Source organism: Capsicum annuum, chromosome 12, assembly GCF_002878395.1.
Source record: "Capsicum annuum cultivar UCD-10X-F1 chromosome 12, UCD10Xv1.1, whole genome shotgun sequence".
NCBI classification, from domain to species: domain Eukaryota; kingdom Viridiplantae; phylum Streptophyta; class Magnoliopsida; order Solanales; family Solanaceae; genus Capsicum; species Capsicum annuum.
Window position 1 is genome coordinate 202,960,826 of NC_061122.1, and position 25,583 is coordinate 202,986,408.

Consider the following 25,583-nt stretch of genomic DNA (forward strand, 5'->3'; position numbering starts at 1 on the left):
ACTTTTGGTCCCATAATAAAGAGGCAGAGATCGTTTCGATCGATTTATCTTGTTCTGCATAATTTTTTTCTGCGTAAAATTGAAAGTGAAATAATGAACAACTTTTATAATTAATATATATAATAATAAATCAATTTTAATTCCTGAAAGCTATCATCACTCCAAAGATTGACCAAATATTTCCAGTCGTCTATGATAACACGTTTAGGCTTGTTGCGTAAGCAAAATTGGTAAGTTATTTTTTTATCAAAATAATCCCGTTTCAGCTTGTGTCTATAATCCCTATAAACGTCAGTCATATGTCTCAGAATTACGTCTTTTCTTTCCTTAGACACATCAAAGTTAAATTTCTCCTACAAAAAAAATTCAACATACTATTATAGTTTATAATCATATTTCATGATAATTATCGATTCATAAAATTGAAGACAACAATATTTTTAGTATATTCTCACAAAATGAGGTCTAAAAAAATAAGTACATGCAGTTCATACCACAACCTCAAAATAAAATAGAGAACCTATCATTAATAGACCCCGACAAAAGAGAAAACGGAGAGAGGTTGAGACATGAAACAAAACACCAAAAAGGAGATAAGCACATACAATTCTTACTAAAGACTGTTCAAGCAAACATCCATGGAGTGATGCTATGACTAGACAAATTTGCATCATAACAACGTGCGTTCAAATACACTCTTTAAAGTGAAGAAGCAAACATCCATGTAATGATGTTATAACTAGAGAAATTTGCATCATAACAACATATATTTCAAATACATTTTAACTCTTTAAAGTGAAGAATCCAACTCACTGTTATCATATGCAAATATTAAAATTAAAATTTTATCTATTAACAGATCTAGCAACAAAATTGATTTCACTAATACCCAGTCCAAAACTACTAGAGCCAATGATGTTTTCAAACTTCAGGTATATAGCTGGCCAAAGTACTGCAAGTTTTCATTCGAGACAGCTAAAGTATGTAAAAGCATACAAAATGATATAGACACAGGCTTTCATCAAACACAACATGAAAAATCAAAACAAAAAAATTCAAGAAATTTTTAGACCAAAATCACTCAAACTAAATATAAAAATTTTAAAAGTAAGATATTTATTAGTTTGTCATTTGTCTTAACATGATGATATCCCACATAAGATCAATCTTATCATGCTCAATCTCTTTCCAATAATTTACTTTCAATGGGCAACAAGAACGACTTCTCACTGTTTGGCCTAAAAATCAAATGAATTAGGTTGCATTATCAATAATTGCTTGACTATCTTCATCAAATTATACACACACTTTTTCTCCCACTTGTAAATTTATTATTTTCAAGCATCGCGTTGGTCCTCTAGTTTTCCTTTTCACAATGGTAGAACCTACATTTATAAATCAATATATAACTAGAGTAAAAATATATAACACAAAAAAATAAATCAATATAAAACAAAAAAAAACTGTCGCATTTGTAGGCTCATGTTCTTCAACTGCTTCATTCACTTCTTCAGACACATTATCCCTATAATTATTTTCTTCGAGAGATGGATCTTTGAAAATATCATAATTTTTCGATAATGTATAAATCTCTATAGGCTTTTCCTTAAGCATCTTATAACTAAAAAGCATGTCCTTAACGTCCGAATCATCACAACATTCTGCTAGCCCATCATAGTCATTCATAATTTTATCACCTCTTAAATAAAAGAACTTATCTCTATCTAAAATAAAAAAAACATAGTGCTTTTTCAAATCATTCAATAGATCAAAATAACTCATAAAATCAATGTTCATGGTTGTATTCATCAAATGCCCGCTCACATATTCTTTAGAAGGGCGAAATTTAAAATAGCCACCATAATGATCGAAAATTGTAACCTCACTTACCATGTCCACATTTCCTAAAAAGGTTATCAAACATGAATTAGCTAAATATGATTAAATAAATACGATAACTTGTCTAATTGTTAAAAATAGTTTTATAAAACGATATAAAATTACCGGAATAAATAGGTTCATCTACATGCTGCTTGGACAAATTTTCTTTGCCGGAGGTCTTTTTGAAACTCTTAACAGATTTCACGTCACGCAACCTTTCTTTGTCGAATGTCTTTTTGAATCTCATGACAGGTTTCACGTCACACAAACTTTCTTTGTCGAATGTCTTTTTGAAACTCGTAACATGTTCCACGTTATAGTTGTCAGCCACACGATTAAGCTTTTTTCGAAGACCATCCCGACCCATTTCTAGTTAGAAATAAGCCTTCGTAAGATACTACAATATTTCTGTACAAATACAAATATAAATAGTATTATATGTTTTGAGTATCAACTATTTACATATTTCAATGCAAAAAAATAATTAAGATCGTTCTTTAGCAATACCTACAACTATTACTAATTCTCAATATTGAAAAATCAAAAGCAATTTCATGAACTTAAAAATTAACCTAATTCAATTCACCAAAAAATATCAATTTTCTTCAACAACAACTACTAATCAATGTTGAAAATTAAAAGCAACTTTAATAATCTAAAAGTTGATCAAATTCAATTCAACAAAGAAAAAATCCTTCTTCAACAAACAACAATTAATTCTTTCTCAATGTTGAAATATTAAAAACAATTTGAATAAAAATTGATAAAACTCAATAAAAAAAAAAGTAAAATTCTTCTTCAATAGCAACTCCTACTTTTAAATGTTGAAAAACTAAAAAAAAATTCAAGAACCCAAACTTACCCATCAAACTAAATACACATCAAATGTAAATCAAAAATCAAAAATATAAATTAAAAGCAAAAAAATGAGCAGAAAAAATTCAAGGAAAGGGGTCCAACAATTCAGTAAATTCATAGTGGAATTTGAAGAGAAAGAAGAGTCAATTAATTATTGATAAATTTAAAAAAAAATGAACTGATAATTGAAACAACTAACAAATTGATATTAGAGAAAACAACTGTACCTTTTTGGAGAAAGACTCTATTTCCGTTGAAAGTTTAGGGTTTTAATTTTGTCTCTCCAATATTTTTGTAGGTCATACTGTCATGCATATAATTTCTCTAATGTATAAAAAAATAATTTGTAATTTGACAAAAAATTTAGAGAAAAATATTTTGGAGGGAAATTTTTTAGAGGAGGGGGGAGAGGGGCTACTTCTTTCTTAATTTTTTAATTTTATCAATTTATTTCTCCATCCTAATAACCCTAATAGCATTAAAATGTTTGATGAGATTTTTTTATATGTAAAATGTACAATTTCTTTTCCATGTATGGTATTAAATTTGATTATTTTATATTATAACTTTTTGATTATTAAATATTATTTTACAAATGTATTAGATATAAACTATGGTATCCATGTGATTTTATATTTAATTATTAATTCTTAATTCAATTAATCATAATTATATTTAAAATAATTATTAATTAATTTAAATTAATAATAGATCATGAAGACATTGTAGGTTAGGTTTAGGGGGTGTGCATTGATCGACTCTCTTTTATATATTATCTAATTGATTTTATAAATTTTAAATTTTTAAACATGCAAAATCGATAAGAAGATGGTCCTTAACAGTTCAATTCATATATATCATATCTTTTTGCATAAAAGTCTACACAAATTACAAAAATAAGCAAATTCAAATACACTAGTGCTAAAACAAACCTTATTTTATTTCTAATTAAATAGCAAATTTGAATACATTAGACTTATTGAATCTTTAAATTGATGGAGAGAACCCAACAACACCAACGACTTTAGAAAGAAAAAATAATAATAGTAGACAACAATTATATACGCAAAATACAATAGGGTAAATATTGTAATATTGTATCTGAGCGAAACTTATTGCAGTTTTATTTAAACTTAATATTATTAATTAGTCAAAGTAAATAGAATCACTTATTTATCTAAGTTGTATTTGAAACTTACAAGTAGGATCCCATAAAATTAAATCGAGTCGAATAATGAACATCTCTAATTACACTAAATCAATATAAGTATATGTCATCCCAATAGATTAGGTCAAGATAAAATAGTATTTCCCAAAATAATTAATTGATTGAAATGAAGTTTTGAGTATTATTGAACTACACTTATTTATTTAAGTTAGTTTTAAGACCTACATATTTGTAAGATTGATCAAATCAAATGATTAACACCTCTAACTATGCTAGATCAATAAAGATACTATTTCAAACAAGTTTGAGTCCAATAACAATGGCATAACACATAAATGTACCCTTTAATTTGACTTAAGCTTTCATTTATACCGTCTAACTTCGGGTGTGCATAAGTAGATACTTAAACTTATATAAAGCTAAATAAATAAACACATGTGTTTTATGTGGCATCCTACACAGTGTATTCATATCTAACGTAGGGTCATACATATAATAGGTCACATAGGATGTGTATATCCAAAAGTAGATGTCATAAATCTGAGATGTCGAGGACCCATACTAGTATGGGTCCAATGTATGTTATTTTTTTTCACAATTTATATGACATAAATAAAATTTAGATAATCAATCATATTTTTAATATGCTTTAGATATTTTAAGCTATTAACTATCGTAACTTATAATATACAGCTACCTCTACTTCAGCTGAGATAGCGGTATCGACTACGTATACTCTATCGTCCCCTGACCCCACTTTGTGGGAATACACTGGGTTTCTTGTTGTTGTTATTATTATTGTAATTTTTAAATAATACGTCAATCTACTTGTTCAAACTTTTGTGGAATTGATAGTCAATTATCTTTTTAAAATAATTTAAGTTTTTACATATTGAGATTTTTAATACCTTATTTCTATTCCAATTTAAGTGACACTGATATAATTTCGAGAGTCAATCAAATATTTTATATCTTAAAAAAAATTTAAGTTGTTAATTACTGTGATTTATAGTATTCTTTTGCGTATTTTTTGAACCACTTGCGATTGCAGAAATTTGTTAATGTTTAGATAAAGATTGCTTTCCGATGATTAGCCTTCTACTGACAACATAACTAGTATTTCATAATATCTACCAACAATTACCAAACTGATTCAAGTAGTGACGGAGGCAGGTATTCCATTCAGGGATTCAAGAAAAATATGATATATAGGATCCACCTCCTCATAAAATTCAATAACAGAAGCTGGGGAAAGTCCAAAGTTAAAACTCAAAGAAATTATGCAGTACCTCATATTTTCTAAGATAAAAAGTATATTCAGTAATGTGAACAACTAATATACGATGGGTAGCATACCGATTTTCAAAATTTATATAAAAATGACATGGGACCGAAATGTGGTGTTATGAAACTTTGACATATATGTGCATTCCTAAAAGTGAATGCACTAAGTCATGTTTTAATAAAATTAAAACTGTACCAAAAATTCCTAAACTCCCACTTCTTAAATTTGGATCTAAAAATTCCTAAACCCTCACTATTTAAATTTTGATTCTCTACAAATTTTTCTCTCAAAAGTGAGGATCAACCTCACTGTCATCTCCTGAGGTATCTCTGGGAAACACCAAAAGCATCAGAAGTAAGCTTATTTATTCTTTCTCTATCTAAAGTTATAGATCTTCTTATTCACTTAAAAGTCTCTTCCATTTTTAGGAGTTATTTTTTAGGTTGTTTAGATGATCATTGTCGTGGTGATTATTAATTTTTTATGAATAAACATGAATTCTAGAAAATAATTCATATAAAATGGAGTAATACATAATAGCTAAGATTGACAAACATGACATAGAAGTGATAAAGATGCAAATTATTACTCTTCTTTCCTTTGTTTCAGTTATAGTTATGGTTAACTCTTAAGAAGTGAGGTTTTCTTTTTTTTTCTTTGTAGAAATTTGAAATGGACAAAACTTAGATTGGTTGTACTGACAGATTGGGTGATGGTATAAGAAAGGAGTCAAGGATTTTCTTCAATTTGCTTTTACGGACAAAGAACCAAACGATGAAATTATTTGTCCTTGTAAGACATGCGACAATGTTCTCTACCAAACTAGAGATCAAGTACAGAACCATTTAATATTTACTAGGATAGCCCCATTGTATACTCGGTGGCTTCATCATGGAGAATTTGCAGCTAAAAAGCAAAAAACTAATAATAATGAAGTAGAACAAAAGGATGTAAGAAGAGAGTAAGGTGAAGATATGTTTGAAATGATTAATGATATTTTTGTCCCTGAAATCATGGATGATTGTAGTGGAGTTAAGTTTAAACATGATGATGCCCCCAAAATCATGAATGATTGTAGTGGGGTTAAGTTTAAACATGATGATGCTTCAGAATATGCTTCCAAATTTTCCAAATTATTGGAGGATGCTGCACAACAACTCTATCCTGGTTGTGATACATTCTCCAAGTTGTCACTAATTGTTGAATTATTCTAAATTAAGTGTCTTCATGGGTTGAGTGATAAAGCAATTGATAGCATACTGAAGTTAATTAAACAGATACTTCCTTCCGGTGAAACTTAACTAGAGTCATTCTATGAAGCAAGAAAAGTGTTTCGAAATTTAGGTGTTCGTAATGAAAAAAATACACTTTTGAAAACATAATGCACAGGCTGAATCTTGCTCTATTTGTGGAGAATCTAGATGGAAATCAGTTGAAGGTCAAAAAGGTAATGACACTACTCAAGGAAAGGCTGAGAACAAAGTTCCTTGAAAAGCTTTACGTTACTTTCCCTTGAAATCAAGATTGCAAAGGTTGTTTATGACATCAGAAATAGCTTCAAACATGACATGACATGATGACCGTCGTTTGAAAAATGGGGTTCTTAGACATCCGGCAGACTTTGAGGCGTGGAAACATTTGGATATGTCTAATCCGGGCTTTGCTAGAGATCCTCGTAATTTTAGACTCGGTTTAGCAGCCGATGGGATAAATCCTTTTGTTAAATTGAGCATTTCTCATAGTACTTGGCTAGTTATTATTACTGTATATAACTTAGCCCCTTAGATATTAATGAAGCAACCATATTGGTTCTTGTCTTTGTTGATACCTAGTCTAAAAGCTCCTGGAAATGATATCGTTGTGTACTTAGAACCGTTGATAGATAAGTTGCGAGAATTATGATTTTGTGGAGTAAATACATATGATGCTTCAAGAAAAGAGAATTTTTGTATGCGGGCAACACTCTTATGGACTATAAATGATTTTCCCACTTATGCCAATTTGTCTGGATGGAGCACAAAGTGAGATTTGGTCTGCCCTTTATACAACAAAGACACTCTATCTACTCGATTGAAGTATGGTCGTAATTTTTCTTACATGGGTGTTCGTAGATTTTTACCATCTAATCATAAGTGGCGGAGTAATAAATATGATTTTAAGGGAGAAGTAGAAAGAAGACCTGCTCCAAAAATTCTATCTGGAAATGATGTTTTAAATCAGCTGCTTACTCTGAAAGACATGAAATTTGGGAAGACTCGGAAAAAATAAAAGTACAAAAAAAGTGAAGGAATTCGTAATTGGAGGAAGAAAAGCATATTTTTCCATCTTCCTTACTGGAAAAATAATCCAATACCCCATAATTTAGATCCGACGCATATTGAAAAAAATATTTGTGATAACGTAATTGGAACATTTTTAGATATTGAGGGGAAAACAAAAGATAATCTTAATGCTCGTCTTGATTTGAAAGAAATGGGTATAAGAAAAGATTTGCATCCAACACAGAGAGATGGAAGATGGTATTACCCAACAATATGTTATACTTTATCACCAAATGAGAAGTCTAAGGTATGCAAGTTCTTGAAAAAGGTTAACGTTCCAAATGGTTATTCTTCCAATATATCACAGTGGGTGAAGTCAGAGGATCGTAAAATTTATGGACTAAAGAGTCATGATTCATATATTCTGTTGGAGCATTGCTTCCTTTTGCAATTCGTGGAGTTGTGCCTAATAATGTCTATGATGCTATCACCGAGTTAAGTATTTTCTTTAGAGACTTGTGTTCAAAAACATTAAGAATTGATGTGTTGGATTAACTTGAAACTCAAATTCCAATAACATTGAGCAAATTAGAGAAAATATTTCTATCAATATTTTTTGATGTTATGGTGCATTTAGTTGTTCATCTTCCAAGAGAGGATAAGCTTGCTAGACCTGTACAATATGGGTGGATGTACCCAATATATTGGTATGTTTTTAATTTACAGTTCTATTTAATTTATGTGGCTCATTATTTATGATGCTAATAATAAATTTGAGTTGTATCATGTTATATAATGTAGATTCTTATGCATTTTGAAATGTTATATTTGCAATATGAATCAACCTGAAGGAGTTATTGCAGAAGGATATATTGTTGAAGAAAGTCTAATATTTTGTTCAAGGTACTTATATGGAAATGCAAAAGGATACAATCGAATGGACAAGAATTATGAAGATAATCAGGTCAAGCCATACAATAGATTATCAATTTTTGAACAAAAAGGTTTTCCCTTATTAAAAGATAAATCCAGAAATCTTGAAGAGGTTGAGCAAAAACAAGTTCATCTTTATATCTTGAAAAATTGTGAAGAGGTTCAACCATTTATACGGTATGCTTCTTTATGACATTCACTAATTTAACATGTAGTTTCTCATTTGGCTCTATCTTCTATTTTGTCTAATTAATACTTATTTGTATGATAGTGAGTTTGAGCAGAACAGTAATGATTACTTGCACGTATTTGAAGAAGATGAAGACTTTATAAATAGGAGAAGAAATGATCTTGAAGTTATCAGCACTGATGTTACCTTAGCTATGATATCATTGAAGGCATCGAATCAGAACCAGAAACTAATGATGAAGATTTGTTATTGTAAATATTTTGAAAGTCTTATTTTCATATAAGTCAACTAAAGTTAACAATTTCACTTATTTTTGAGAGATGATCTTTATCATATTTAACTATTCTCCCAACTCACTCATATATTTTTTTGATCTGCTTCCATAAAATGATTTTATCAATTCTTTGTCATGGATAAACTAGCTATCAACAGTGAGGGAAATGCAACAATTAGAATATGCACATACAATTTATGAAGCAATTTGAAATACATAGAAGATACAACACAAGAGATAGAAAATAATTATACACTATCTCATGGTAGTGCATCAACTCAGTGTGTACAAATTCAGGAAAACTAGTATAAAGTAATATAACTACAAGAAACAGTATAATGGGCTATTCAGATCGAATATGAATTAGTATTCATTAGTGTTGAATTGATAATATTAGTTGGATTAAGTTGGAATATTATTATCTACCATGCGTACTTTAAAAAAATGTTACTAGCACAAAAAACCTCATCAATACTAAAACTAAATGCAGAAATTAGAAGTGGTCAGCAAAAGTACTAGGGATGCTTCAATGCATAAATACAAGCTCAGGTTCCAGCTGGTAATTGAGGTTGAAACATATATCTAAGCCAAAACGTGTACCTTCAGGTAATAAATGAAAAATCAGAGACAAAAAGTACTAAAGAAAAGAGAAACAAAAGAATAGAGAACTCACTTATTAGGGGTGAGGAATCCAGCCACAATAAAGCTTCTTCTTTGCTGGAAAAATGATGAATGTTAGAAGATAAACGACTCATATTTCTTAAACTTCATGTCTAAATGAAAGTACATTATAAATTGAGATATTTTTACAACCAAAGTTGAGAGAATTAAAAAACAGAAACACTTGTTTGAATGTTAAAATCTGAAAGATGCCAATTGAAACAGAGATTATTAAAATTTTAACTTGAAATTTTGAATTCTACCATTTAAGAAGTACAATATGCTAAGTGAAAAGGAAATTAAAAGTTGAACCTATCAAATTTAAATTTAAAATATGCGTATATGTACCTGCACGAGTAGTAGATATTGGTGCCCCATTGGGTGATGATGTACATGGTGTGGATGATGCAAGCGGAGCAGCCCCAGAGAAAATGCAAAAAGAGTAGAAGATTTGGTTAGTGGGGTAATAGAACCTACATTCTGAATTAATCAAATTTGAATTCTGAATCTGTTTACCTCCAGAAGGAGATGGAGTAGTAGGTGAAGATGATCCATTACTAGGCGGAGCAAGTATGGGTGACAGAGTTTGTGGTGCTGATGGGGTAGTAGAAAGATGTTTCCTAATAGATATTACAATAATTTGGAATTTTTGTCCTTTGTCATAGTTATATTTGTTGCCACTGAGGATGTAAAAAGGACTAGAATGATCAAATCTGAAAACAGAATTTCCATCCTCCATTTTCTTTATTGGATTGGTTGTGTTGCACTTGTCATAATCATCTTTACTCACCTCCAACACTAAATCTGCTCTGTGCTTATACTTGAACACTACAAAATTAACAAATATCAAATTTTGTAGCACATAATAACTAATTATCAATTATGTTGCTTGAACTTTTCAAAAAGTACTATTCATATTTCAAAGAGCCAACACTGGATGCAGTAGTATTTTTATAGGACCCAAGCAAACTGACTATTTTGGACACTAAAATTTACACAACTATATTAATGAATATAAGCAGGTGTTAACACATATATAACTTACACGTTATGTTGCTCGGATTCTTCAAAAACATTGTTGAGTTTGTTGGATCCTCCAGAAGCTATACATATTTGGAGAATCCAATATGGATATAACAATATTTTGAGGGTTCAAGCAAGATACCTTACTAACACATGATCCTATTTTCTTGTCGTATTTATCTTATACTACCCTGGAAGCTGTCTTATTTTTCACATAATAAATCTTTCTTTTTATGAATTTTTTCTTTGGTGTATTTTTGAGACATAAGCTGGGAGGGAGGAGTAGACTTAATTTTCAGAAGGGTTAAGAATCCACACTAGCTAATCAATAGAATATAATAGCTACTGCTGTAAATAATTAAAAAATCATCATTCCAAAAATGAAGAATTTAATAAATTTCTGGCCTTGTACTAAAAAAACATCTACAGAAAAATAGCTCCAGAAATGAATTACAATTAGCGACGGCGTTTGATAAACAACCAGACCAGCATAGCAATCTAATAGTGTGAACATTAAAGATAACACATTACCTCAATGGACGATCAAATAATCACAAGTATCAAGATGACGAAATATCCTTGTAGTAAATCTTCAGTGAAGATGAATGATGAATGACAATTCCTGAGCAAGTCAACACAGGCATCAAAGATGACAACATTTCCTTGTAGTAAATCTTCAGCAAATATTTAAAGACTCTTGCGCAATCTACCTAGCACAAGATAGCAAGTATCCTCACTATTCTACCTACACAGTGATAACATCTCAAAATTAGGCATAATAATGAACTATAACCATCGCCTTTAGAGAAGGTCATATTCAGCTTCTAAAACAATAAACAATATAGCAAGAAAATAGGTAGATCAAAAACCCCTATTGCAAGTAGGAGACCCCTGATGTTTTCGCTCAGCAATAGCATGCTAAATGGTATATAGCTCTGGACAACAGCAGATCACTTAAATTATGCCCCGGGCAGCTTCAACAACCCAACCAGAATTGCTAAAAAGTGTTGCTATGAGCTTCCAAACAAATAAATACCACAATATAAGAGCAACAACTAATCGACCAGTAATCCTATCAAGGAAAACACAGCTGAAAATTGGGTTTTACTCACTGTATATTCCAAGTGAAGAAAGATAGCAAACAAGAACTTCAAGTAAAGATAATCAGCTGGGAAAAGAATCCAGAAATTCAACAGAACACTCGATTCAATAGTAGAGCATCTCCGTTCCCACCACAGCAACATCCAGGTTGGTTGATGACACTAACTTCAGCTGTGGCAAAAGCTGTCTTGGGCATATCGAGAGAACCAACCAGCTTCTAATGTAGAAAGGAATCTCGAACAAACCTAATCTAAATATTGAAAGAAACACCAAGAACACATTCACCACGCTTTATGGTCTTCAAGAGACTCCATTAAAACCCACGATTAAATTACATCAATAGGAGAAAAATGCAAAGATAGCCCCACTACCTTTACATATACTTTGGTATTGAAATCTTCACAATGATGGTATAATTGTTAGGCGATTGGTTAGGCGCCGCCCAACCTAGCTTAGGCAATCACTTGGGCGCCGCCTAAGTCAGTTCCAGGTGCCAAAAACACTTCGTTTTGAGTTATTTTAAGGGTAATTAAGTCTTTTAACACTTCTTACACGTCCCTAAACTTAACCCTACGAAATATATAGCTTCTAAACATATTACAAACCTATTATCATCTCAAAGCTCATCATCCAAGAGAACTAAAAGAGAAAAACAACTAAGGTTGCATAACTAAGCTTGAAGATCCGATTTCAAGGAAATTCCTCTGTCAATCATCAAGAATCTTCCTTCTAAGGTATGCGTGAGTTGATTCATGGACTCCTTTCGTCCATGAAGCTCAAGAACCATCTTCTAAATTTTGTATTATGATGTTTATGTTGTTGGTGGTTGATGTTCATGTGGTTGGAGTTTGATGATGCCTAAGATGGAATATTTGTATGTTTATTGTGAGGATATGGTGGTATTTAACGTATAAATATGTGAAATTAGTGGTTGAATATTTGTAATCTTGATGAATCCACCTATGCCTAAGATGTGCATATAAGGTATTTGTGAAAATAACTAAGGGAATAGAAATCATGCTTTTATGACATAATAAGTCCTAAATGACTATTCCATGTTCTAAGTTTATGTTCAACGTGATCCCCATGCTATTGTCCTGAATTGAAGAAGTTGTACGAGATTCTCATGATATTGTTGTGATATGGAATGACCATGTTATTGAAGCCATGCAAGTATATACATGTTGTGTGCATTCCCGATCATGTGATAGTTTGTTGAGAATCATTCTTATTATGAAAGCCTTACTTATGATATTGTGAATTGTGGACTCAAATCTTGTGATCAAGTCATGTCATGTACGTCAGTTTCCTCCTATCGAGTCCTGGGGGTACTTGTACCCAAAAACTATAGTTGTGTGCCTAGAGCCATATCATGTTTCACGATATCCAAACTCAAGCTATGATTCCATAGACTTCAGTTTTTCATGTGACTCAGGAAAACCGCATGATCTTAGTCAGTTGTCAGATATCAGTAACATTCCGCCAGTCAACAGAATTCAGTAAGATTAAGTCATGCACAGTCAGTTATTCATGTCCAGTCCCTCCAGGTGGGAGTAGAGGTTAGCACCGAGTGAACCCAAGGATGGGAACTCACCCGCCAGTTCAGGGTATGCTTCTTAGTATTCATCTTTGTGTTCCAGAACTAAGTATCCAGAGTAGGTTGAGACATCTTAACACGTCAGATTAGGGTTGATGAGGTGTCTTAAACCATCAGTTTAGGGTTCCCACCGTTCTCATTGAGTACCCGCCAGATAAGGGTCACTCACAGGCTATCCTTACCTGTGGCACGGTATTGACACCCCTCTAGTCGGGGCAGAGATTGGACCCCAACTTAGCCATAACGGCATACATGGGGCATGTCGGTTAAACATTACTTCCCACAGTTTCAGTATTAGTCTCAATAAAAGAACTCAAGGCGTTCTTCAGATTTCAGTATATATAGGACTGTCAGATACAGTCGTCCATGTTATCAGTTTCAGTATCATTCATGACAGTTATCAGTAAACCATGTATTAGCTTACAGGTCATGTTATCATGTATTCATGGTCCCAGTTTCTATATATGTGTGTTTGCACTCCCACGTTCATATTAGTCAGTCAGTGTTGTTTATGAATGAAACCTTTATGTTTAGCCTACCTTCCTCGTATACTCAGTACTCCAGTTGTACTGATGCATTTTTGCTATGGTGCTTTCATTTTATGTTACACCATAGGTTCCGAGACACGAGCTCCAGCCATGCAGTAGCGGTTGCATTCCAGTCGCAGAGACACATTGAGTCCTCATTGATTCGAGGATAATATGATTTGATATATTTATTTATTTCTTCAGTTCAATTTTACGGAGTTAGTTGGAGACATGTTCCTTCAACTCCTTATTCAGATAGTTTAGAGACTTTCAGATTTACGTTCATACTTAGCTTTCAGATTGAGTTGTTTTGGGTATTTTCACCTATATGATTTTATTCAGTTGAACCTTATGGCCTTACAGTTCTATATATTTTGCATTATTATATCATGATTTGCAGTATACAGGTACAGATATCATTCATAGGTTAGCTTGTGATCCCTTGGAGTCATAAGCACCGTGTAGCATTTCGATTCAGCGAATCGGGGTGTTACAAACTTTGGTATCAAAGCCTAAGGTTCAATAGAGTCCTAGGAAGTCTGAAAGCCGCATCTAGTAGAGTCTTGTACATGGGTGTGTTACGCACCACATTTATGTGTGGGAGGCTATAAGATGTTTTAGGAACAGTCCCCTTTCTTCATTATTCATGTCATGCTAGTAAGCATAATCACAAGTTAAACTCTCAGTCTAATCCATTTTTCTCTTATTCCAGACCATGTCCCCAAAGAGAAGAAACCAGCCAGCTCCTCAGCCCGAAGATCCTTTGGGCGAACATGTTTCCCATGCGGAGTTTAGAGCCACATTTACCACACTTGCTCAGTCCATGGATGCACAGAATGAACGGCCACCAGTCATTCCGGCCAATCCAATGGCCAATCCCAAAGAAGCTAGGGTTTGGGACTTCACCCGGATGAACCCTCTATCTTTCCATGGGTCTAAGTTTGATGAGGACCCTTACGAGTTCATTGACCAAGTCCAAAAGGTCATTGACATCATGGGTGTTACTTCTATTGAAAGTGCTGAGTTAGCCGCCTACCAGTTATAGGATGTTGCTTATGATTGGTACAAACAGTGGAAGTCTGAGATGTTTGATAATACAGGCCCTATCGAGTGGGACGAATTTGTCATGGCTTTCTTAGATAGATTCTTTCCCCAAGAGCTGAGGGAAGCCAAAGTTCTTAAGTTCATCAACCTTAGGCAGGGGAATATAACGGTTAGGGAGTATTCTCTCAGATTTACTCAGCTAGTCAGGTATGCTCCTCTTGTGGTTGCAGACAATAGAGCTAAGATAAGCAAGTTCGTGTCAGGGGTCAACGATAGCGTGGTAAATGAGTATAGGTCTACGATGCTGATTGGTGATATGACCTTAGCTAGAATCATGACCCATTCCCAGCAAGTAGAAGAGTAGAAGTTTAATACAAGGGAGACGCAGAACAAGAGAGCAAGGTCAGGTAACTTCAACTTTGCTCACCCCAAGTCAGATGGAGAAAACCGTTCTCAGTGTCGCTCCAAGTCAGTCGTTCCAGCTCCTTCCTCTGCTAGCGCTCCAGTGCTAAAGTTCAGAGATGGTAATAGAGACAAAAAGCCAGGCTCTAAATCTCAGGGCAGTGTTAGTAGTACCTGAACGAATCCCCTTTGTTAGACTTATGGTAAGAACCACAAGGGCATTTGCAGAGCTGGTAGTGATGTATGTTTTGGTTGTGGCAAGCCATGCCATAGGATTAGGGAGTGTCTGCAGTCAAGTCTTCAGGGTTTGCAAAATCATTCTACAGCTCAGTCCAGTCACCCGAACCAGCAGAGTGCCATTTCTAGTGCTACCAGTGGGTAACACCCAAACAGACTCTATGATCTTCAGTCCCGGAAGGATCAAGAAAATTCTCCTGATGTCGTTACTGGTACGTTCTAGATTTTCTATGTTCATGTTTATGCTTTGCTAGACCCAGGTGCATCTTTGTCTTTTGTTACTCCATACATAGTAGGCGATTCTGGAATCAGTCCCGAAGTCCTAGCAGAGCCCTTCTCAGTCTCTACCCCAGTGGGTAAAACCATCATAGCCCGGTGGGTATACAGGAACTGCTCGGTTATGATATCTTAGAAATCTACATTAGCAGATTTAGTGGAGTTAGAGATTACTAATTTTGATGTCATTCTCGGCATGGATTGGCTTCATTCCTGCTATGCCATAGTCGACTGCAGAAACAGGATAGTTTAGTTTCAGTTCCCAAATGAGCTTGTCCTAGAATGGAGGGGTAGCATTTCAGCGTTCAGGGGTCAACTTATTTCCTACCTTCGGGCAAGGAAAATAATTTCTAAGGGGTGTGTGTATCATCTCGTGCATGTTAAAGATTCCAGTTCTGAATCTCCCAGGGTTGAAACAGTCCTTGTTGTTAATGAATACTCAGATGTCTTTCCCGAAGATTTTCCAGGCATTCCTCTCGAAAGGGAAATAGACTTTGGCATAGACCTTCTTCCGGATACTCAACCTATTTCTATTCCACCATACAGAATGGCACCAGCAGAACTCAAGGAACTGAAAGATCAGTTAAAGGATCTCTTAGATAAGGGATTCATCAGTCCCAGCATTTCCCCATAGGGTGCGCCAGTATTATTCGTGCACAAGAAAGACGGTTCTCTCAGGATGTGTATTGATTACCATTAACTCAACAAGGTCACGGTCAAGAACAGATATCCTCTTCCCAGGATTGATGATCTATTCGACCAACTTCAGGGTGCCAGTTAATTCTCAAAGATAGACCTCAGATCAGGCTATCATCAGCTCAGAGTTAGAGAATGTGACATTCTGAATATAGCTTTCCGTACTTGGTATGGTCACTTTGAATTTTTAGTTATGTCATTTGGTCTTACCAATGCCCCTGCAGCTTTTATGGATTTGATGAACCGTGTGTTCAAGCAGTACTTGGACATGTTTATCATAGTCCTTATAGATGATATTATGGTCTATTCTCACATAAAGCGTGATCATGCAGACCATCTCAGGATTGTTCTTCAGACTCTCAGGGATCACCAGTTATTCGCTAAGTTCAGCAAGTGCAAATTTTGGCTAAGATCAGTAGCATTCCTTAGCCATATTGATTCCGGTGATGGCATTAGAGTAGATCCTCAAAAAACCGAGGCAGTAAGAAACTAGCCCAGACCCGTATCTCCATCAGATATTTAGAGTTTCTTGGGTTTGGCTGGCTATTACAGATGGTTTGTCGAGGGATTTTCTTCTATTGCATCTCCTATGTCCAGATTGACTCAGAAGAAGATTAAGTTTCAGTGGTCAGATTCATGCAAGAAGATCTTTCAAGAGTTGAAGAATCGGCTCACCTCAGCTTCAGTTCTAGCTATTCCAGATAGTTCAGATGGTTTTGTAGTCTATCGTGATGTATCCAGAGTGGGTTTAGGTTGTGTCCTCATGCAGCATGGTAAGGTCATACCCTACGCCTCCAGACAGTTAAAGCCACATGAGAAGAATTATCCTAATCATGATCTTGAGTTAGCAACGGTATTTTTTGCCTTGAAGATTTGGAGGCATTCTCTCTATGGAGTTCATGTAGATGTCTTCATAGACCATAAAAGCCTCCAATATGTCTTTTCCCAGAAATATCTCAATCTTCGCCAGAGAAGGTGGTTAGAGATCTTGAAGGATTATGACATGAGTATTCTTTATCATTCGGGCAAGGCCAATGTTATGGCCGACGCTCTCAGTCGACTCTCTATGGGTAGTATTTCTCATGTTGAGGATAGTAAGAAAAAGATGGCTCAGGAGATCCATCAGCTTGCCATACTTGGCGTTCGCTTAGTCGATTCTTCAAAGAGTGGTGTATGTGTTCATAGTAGTTCAAAGTCATCTCTAGTTTTCGAGGTGAAAGAGAAACAAGAAAGGGATCCTAGCCTTATCAAGCTCAAAGAGTCAGTTCAGAATCAGAAAGTCAAGGTTTTCTCCCAAGGGGGAGATGGTGTTCATCGTTGTCAGGGTCGTCTATGTGTTCCAGGTATAGATGAATTGAGGCAGTGAATTCTTCCAGAAGCACATGGTGTGTGATACTCTATTCATCCAGGGGCCACTAAGATATACCGCGACATGCGGGAGATCTATTGGTGGAGTAGGATAAAGAGAGATATTGTAGAGTTTGTGGCTAAGTGCTCTACATGTCAGCAGGTTAAGATAGAGCATCAAAAACCTAGTGGTTCCATGCAAGAGTTCACCATTCCTACTTGTAAGTGGGAAGAAGTTAACATGGACTTCGTGACGGGTTTGTCTAGAACTCATCATCAGCATGATTCAGTCTGGGTCATTATAGATAGAATGACTAAGTCGGCTCATTTCCTTCCTGTTCGTACTTCTTATTCCACCAAGGATTATGCCAAAATCTATATCAGGGAGTTAGTTAGGTTACACGGTGTTCCACTATTTATCATCTCAGACAGAGGTACCCAGTTCACTTCTCACTTTTGGAAAGCGTTCCAAAAGGGTCTTGGTACCCAAGTCCATCTCAACATAGCATTTCATCCTCAGACAGATGGTCAAGCAGAGAGGACCATTCAGACTCTTGAAGATATGCTAAGGGCGTGTGCAATTGACTTCAAGGGAATTTGGGACGACCACTTGCCTTTGATTGAGTTTGCATACAATAATAGCTATTATTCTAGTATTCAGATGGCTCCATTCGAAGCTCTCTATGGTAGGATATGTAGATCTCCGATTAGTTAGTTCGAAGTTAGTGAGGCCTCAATCATAGGTCCTGACTTAGTATTCGATGCCTTAGAGAAAGTTCAGTCGATCAGAGAGAGACTTCGGGCTGCTCAGAGCCGACAGAAGTCCTATGCAGATATTCATAGAAAGGATCTCGAGTTCGAGGTCAATGACTATGTCTATCTTAAGATCTCTCCCATGAAGGGAGTGAAGAGGTTCGGCAAGAAAGGAAAACTCAGTCCCCGATATATCGGTCCCTTGAGAATTCTTTATCGCTTCGGCAAGGTAGTTTATGAGCTTGAGTTGCCTTCAGATCTAGCCTCAGTCCATCCAGTCTTCCATGTCTCTTTGCTAAAGAAGTGCATAGGTGACCCAGCAGTTGTTGTCCCTATTTAGAGCATCGACATTCAGAACAGCCTCTCTTATGAAGAGATTCCAATCAAAATCTTAGATTATCAGACTTGTAGATTGAGGAACAAATAAGTCCCTTTAGTCAAGGTTCTTTGGCGAAATCAGTCTCATGAGGGAGATACTTGGGAAGCAAACGCAAATATGCATACCAAGTATCCTCACCTCTTCCCCACTAATTCAGATCAAGCTCAAGGTAACAGTTCTCCTTAAGCTTATTCAGTTTCACGTTCATGTTTCCAGTATAAACTTGGTACCTATTAACCATTTCATAATCAGTCATGCATTAATGTGTCAGTTGTCCGTGCATCAGGTATGCACGAGTTCAGTATGTTTAGCATGTCAGTCATGAGATCAAGTTTCAGTTCTTCATGTTCAGTTCAGGTTCTATTGTCTTGTATTGTTTCTCAGTAAATTCTCATTCGAGGACGAATGTTCCCAAGGGGGAGATATTGTAATACCCCGTATGTTTCTAAGCTAGGAAGTGAATAATATTCCTACGTATGAAATCTCCTATCCTGTGATTCATACTTGAGTACATGACTTACAATGAATATCCTAGTGATAGGATAGCTTATGATGCATTAAGCATGTTCATATGAGTCACTTAAGGTAATACAAGCTAAAAGTTTTTGAATCCATCAAGTTTTAGTGTTTGATTTTGCAAGGGTCAACTTTGAACTAGTATAAATCGATGTTAATGTGGTATTTTGGCTGATTTAGACCCACCAAATTGTATAGAATTGAATTAGCTTTCCCACGATACCAATTTCTCATTAATCCAATACCCAAGCGAAACGTTATGCCCATTTTCGTGAGAGACAGTAAGGATAGGCGATTGATTAGGCGCCACCCAACCTAGCTTAGGCAATCACTTGGGCGCCGCCTAAATCAGTTCCAGGTGCCAAAAATACTCCGTTTTGAGTTATTTTAAGGGTAATTAAATCTTTTAACACTCCTTACACGTCCCTAAACTTAACCCTACGAAATATATAGCTTCTAAACATATTACAACCCTATTATCATCTCAAATATCATCATCCAATAGCACTAAAAGAGAAAAACAACTAAGGTTGCGTAACTAAGCTTGAAGATCCGATTTCAAGGAAATTCCTCTGTCAATCATCAAGAATTTTCCTTCTAAGGTATGCGTGAGTTGATTCATGCACTCCTTTCATCCATGAAGCTCAAGAACCATCTTCTAAATTTTGTATTATGATGTTTATGTTGTTGGTGGTTGATGTTCATGTGGTTGGAGTTTAATGATGCCTAAGATGGAATCTCTCTATGTTTATTGTGAGGATAGGGTGGTATTTAACGTATAAATATGTGAAATTAGTGGTTGAATATTTGTAATCTTGATGAATCCACCTATGCCTAAGATGTGCATGTAAGGTATTTGTGAAAATACCTAAGGGAATAGAAATCATGCTTTTATGACATAATAAGTCCTAAATGACTATTCCATGTTCTAAGTTTATGTTCAACGTGATCCCTATGCTATTGTCTTGAATTGAAGAAGTTGTACGAGATGCTCATGATATTATTACAATATGGAATGACCATATTATTGAAGCCATGCAAGTATATACATGTTGTGTGCATTCCCGATCATGTGATAGTTTGTTGAGAATCATTCTTATTATGAAAGCCTTACTTATGATATTGTGAATTGTGGACTCAAATCTTGTGATCAAGTCATGTCATGTGTGACAGTTTCCTTCTATGAGCCCTAGGGGTACTTGTACCCAAAAACTATAGATGTGTGCCTAGAGCCATGTCATGTTTCACGATATCCGAACTCAAGCTATGATTCCATAGACTTCAGTTTGTCATGTGACTCAGGAAAACCTCATGATCTTAGTCAGTTGTCAGATATCAGTAACATTCCGCCACTCAATGGAATTCAGTAAGATTAAGTCATGCACAGTCAGTTATTCATGTCCAGTCCCTCCAGATGGGAGTAAAGGTTAGCACCGAGTAAACCCAAGGATGAGAACTTACCCGCCAGTTTAGGGTGTGATTCTTAGTAGTCATCCTTGTGTTCCAGAACTACGTAGCCAGCGTAGGTTGAGACATCTTAACCCGTTAGATTAGGGTTGATGAGGTGGCTTAACCCGTTAGTTTAGGGTTCCCATCGTTCTCATTGAGTATCCGCCAAATAAGGGTAACTCACAGGCTGTCCTTACCCGTAGCACGGTATTGACACCCCTCTAGTCGGGGCAGATATTGGACCCCAGCTTAGTCATAAGGCATACATGGGGCATATCGGTTAAACACTACTTCCCACAGTTTCAGTATCAGTCTCAATAAAAAAACTCAGGGTGTTCTTCAGATTTCAGTATATATAGGACTGTCAGATACAGTCATCCATGTTATCAGTTTTCGTATCAGTCATGACAGTTATCAGTAAACCATGTATTATCTTACAGGTCATGCTATCACGTATTCACAGTCCCAGTTTCTATATATGTGTGTTTGCACTCCCACGCTCATATTAGTCAGTCAGTGTTATTCATGCATGAAACCCTTTATGTTCAGCCTACCTTCCTCGTATACTCATTACTCCAGTTCTACTGACGCATTTGCGCTTTGGTGCTTTCTTTTCATGTTACACCATAGGTTCTGAGACACGAGCTCCAGCCCAGCAGTAGCGGTAGCATTCCAGTCGCAGAGACACAGTGAGTCCTCATTGATTCGAGGATAATATGATTTGATATATTTATTTATTTCTTCAGTTCAGTTTTACGGAGTTAGTTAGAGACATGTTTCTTTAAGTCCTTATTCGGATAGTTTAGAGGCTTTCAGATTTACGTTCAGACTTAGCTTTTAGATTGAGTTGTTTTGGATATTTTCACCTACATGATTTTATTCAGTTGAACCTTATAGCCTTACAGTTCTATGTATTCTGCATTATTATATCATGATTTGCAGTATACAGGTACAGATATCAGTCATGGGTTAGCTTGTGATCCCTCGGGGTCATGAGCACCGTGTAGCATTCCGGTTCAGCAAATCGGGGTGTTACACTTACCAAATCTTTGCTAACTTTCTATTGATTTGCCTTGGCGAAATCCCTCCATTGTCTAGTGAAATAATAACATTTATTTTCCCCATCATCACATACCAAATTGACTTTCCATGTTTTTTCTCCAGCATCAACGCGATATTGCAGTTTCAAACTCTGTAAATAGTGCGCTAATGTCCTGGGAATCTCTAAGTGATCGTCAACATTGTCGTCTTTGCTTAATTATTTCTTGAAAAACTACTTTCCATTTTCATCTCCCATGTAGTTCCCGACTCAATATGGTTACTTCTGCTACTAATCGAACAAATTGAAATATAATCAGTCAGAACTATATACACATACATCCAGTACTCATCATTTCAATTATGGTGCATATATCGATATCCTCTAAAACTTGTTAGTAAATTTCATTTAGATATCCAAGTACATATTGTTTTGATTGAATACGTGATAATAGGTTTTTATTAGGGTATATCAATTAGGTGCTCATTTGGAATATAATTTAGTAAAGTGTCTACAACAACAACAAAAACAACATACCCAGTATATTCCAACTAACTAGTTATGTTTTAAAAAACAGGGAATAATACACATATTTGGAGTGTTTGGTTAGTACAAAACTGCTCCCTAAATGTTCTGAGAATTCATTGTTATATTCCTCTATCATTATAACAGAAATTACAGAATCTGTTTTCATGAAACTTAATGATTGTACTTAAGAATTCTCACAGTTTCCTTCAAAATCTCTAGTGCATTCAACGTAAGAAAATGGTGATCCATTCGGCCAAACGTATCTATTGATTTCAATTTGGATGTTTAATGATTTGGGTCATATTTTTTACCTTCAATTAATGTAACTAATTAGTTCACTCTAGGAGTCGGTTCTCTTGAAATTTCCATCTTCCACCAATCTCAATTGTTCAACAATACTCCAAAGTAAAAGATTTATAAAAAATACTAAACAAATTCGGTCCTGTGATTCACTGTTTTTCAGCTCGAATGTATAATAAACCACACCCTCGATCTACTGACTTTAATCTTTGATACGTCTCTATATATAGCTCTTAAAAATTATTATCTGTATCTGCATGATAAGACTAAATTGACAATTTTTACACTGAAACTTGGATGACAGCTTTGTAAAAAAAAAGGGTACATGCAAAACATGAGACCCAGGTAAAAAGACACCAACTTGAATGCCTTCTAAGCTTCTACCAATGGTCCAAGCACAATGTGGGGTATTCAATCGATTTAATCGGATATGAACATTTTGTACAAAAACTAAAATTAAAAAAGATCTACCAGAGATAAAAATGAAAGAACATATACATACTTACCGGTGATAAATCGTAGAGGCTACTCAAATTAGAGTTGTTTCCTCACCATTGAAGAAAACTCCAGAATTCAAAGTGGAAGTAATAGTTAGCTTGGAATAATAAAAGGAATTGAGTGATTTTATCATCGATCGATGTAGCTGGTGGAGTAGAAGGATTTGTTCTCGGGGAAGTCGATTGGAGCTCTGATGATGGATGGCTCCATCGAGACCTTTCCCTTTCCCTCTCTAGGCCATTCTAGCTACTAAGTCAGCTTTCCAATTCTATTATATATATTTTTTTTTAGCCTTTTGTTAGCTTGGATAATAAAATGGGGCTTGGAGCCCCAATCTTTAATTTAAGAAAAAATACATTTAAAGGAAAAAACAAATACATACGTTCTTATAACTACAGAAATTTGTTGCTATTAATTTATCATGATTATTAATTAATACTATTAATGTGGTACCACTTCAACTCAAGTGTAAGAAAAAAATATATTTAATATGGGTAAAAAATTATTTTTATCTAGTATTATTTAATATATTTATCTTTAACACAATTCTTAAAGAAAATTTATATGAATTGTGAATTGAATAATGTGATTCTTAAATTTACATTAAATATTGTCATTGCCTATTTGAGTTAATTACTTTCATTAAATTATTAAAGGTAAAGTTGAAAAAAAATGTTCAAGTATCTTTTGATTTTTTTTAAACATGTTAATTATTTTAATACAATTTTTTTTGACAAAAATATCAAATAATATGAGACAAAGGGAGTAGTTTTGTAACAATAAATTTTAAATTATAGTTAAAAATAGTAATTATTAGCTATGAAATTTTACAACAAAAATAATTTCTTGTAGCTATATCATTTTATTATGACAAATAATTATATCTATTAGAAGTCATCTATTACCACAATTTTTTAAATTTAAAGAAAAATATTTATTTAGCCACAAATTTTGCTTCAAATAATTTTTTGTGGTTAAAAGATTACTATTACTACAATTGATTTTATTTTATGGTAAAAATAAATAATTAGCTATGAAAGTTTATTATAACAAAAAATCTATGACTATTTTGTTCGACTATTGCCACAATTTTTATAACTTGAAACAAAATTATTTAATTTAGCCACAATAATTTGTTTCAAATAATTAATTATGGCTAAAAGGTTCCTATTGCTACAAATACTTTTATTGGGTTGCATAAATTTATAGTTAGCTACAAAATGTTATTGTATCTATAAAATTGTAGCAATTTAGATAATTATAGCCACGATCTTAAATCATAATAGCAAAAAATGAAGTTTTAGCTTTATCATTTTGATTTTTGTGGCTATGAAATTTTTTGATTTCGTAGATAGCCACGAAATTTAATTTTTGTGGCTATAACTAGGTTATAGCTACGATTTTCAAATTTGCACCATACGTTTCGTAGCTATAAGTGCATTGTCTTGTAGTGACCTCCACCTCCTACCATAAAAATCCTCGTTTGGATCCATCTCAAGACTCGCCTGATAGATATTAGTATAAGCAAACTCGATAAGGGGCAAATGATCAACCCAACTACCACCAAAGTCAAGCACACAGGACCTTAACATATCCTCCAAAGTCTGAATGGTCTTTTCCACTTGTCCATCCATCTGAGGGTGAAACGTGGTGCTAAAGTTTACCTTAGTTCCCAAACCTCTCTAGAAAGAACGCAAAAGTGTTAGGAGAACTAAGTACCGCAATTAAATATAATAGAAACAGGTGCACCATGCAACTTGACAATTTCCTGAATGAACAACTTTGCATAAGCCTCACCAGAGTAATTAGTCCTCAAAGGTAGGAAATGAGCGGACTTAGTCATCTTGTCCATGATGACCAAAATTGAATCAAACTAATGGAGGGACTGCGGAAGGAAAGTAACAAAATCCATATTAATCACTTTCCACTTCCATTCAGGCAACTTAATCTCTTGACATAATCTACCAGGTTTTAAGAGCTCCACCTTTACTTGTCAACAAACCATACACTTGGCCACAAAATTTTCCATATCCCACTTCATGTTATTCTACCAATAGATCTCTTTTACATTATGGTACATTTTCGTCGAACTAAGATGAATAGTTTACCTCGACTTATGAGCCTCAAACAAGATCATCTCTCACAGCCCATCAACATCGGGGATATACAACCTACCTTGGTATCTCAAGATACCGTCACCACCAATTTCAAAAACCATCATTTTCTGCTGGCCCATGTCACCCTTAATTCGCATTAAGGTAGGGTCCAAAACCAGCTTCTCTTTCATCTCAACACTAAGGGATAACTTCCACACCTTTTGCACTATCACACCTCCATCCTTAAAGTCTAATAGACAGATTC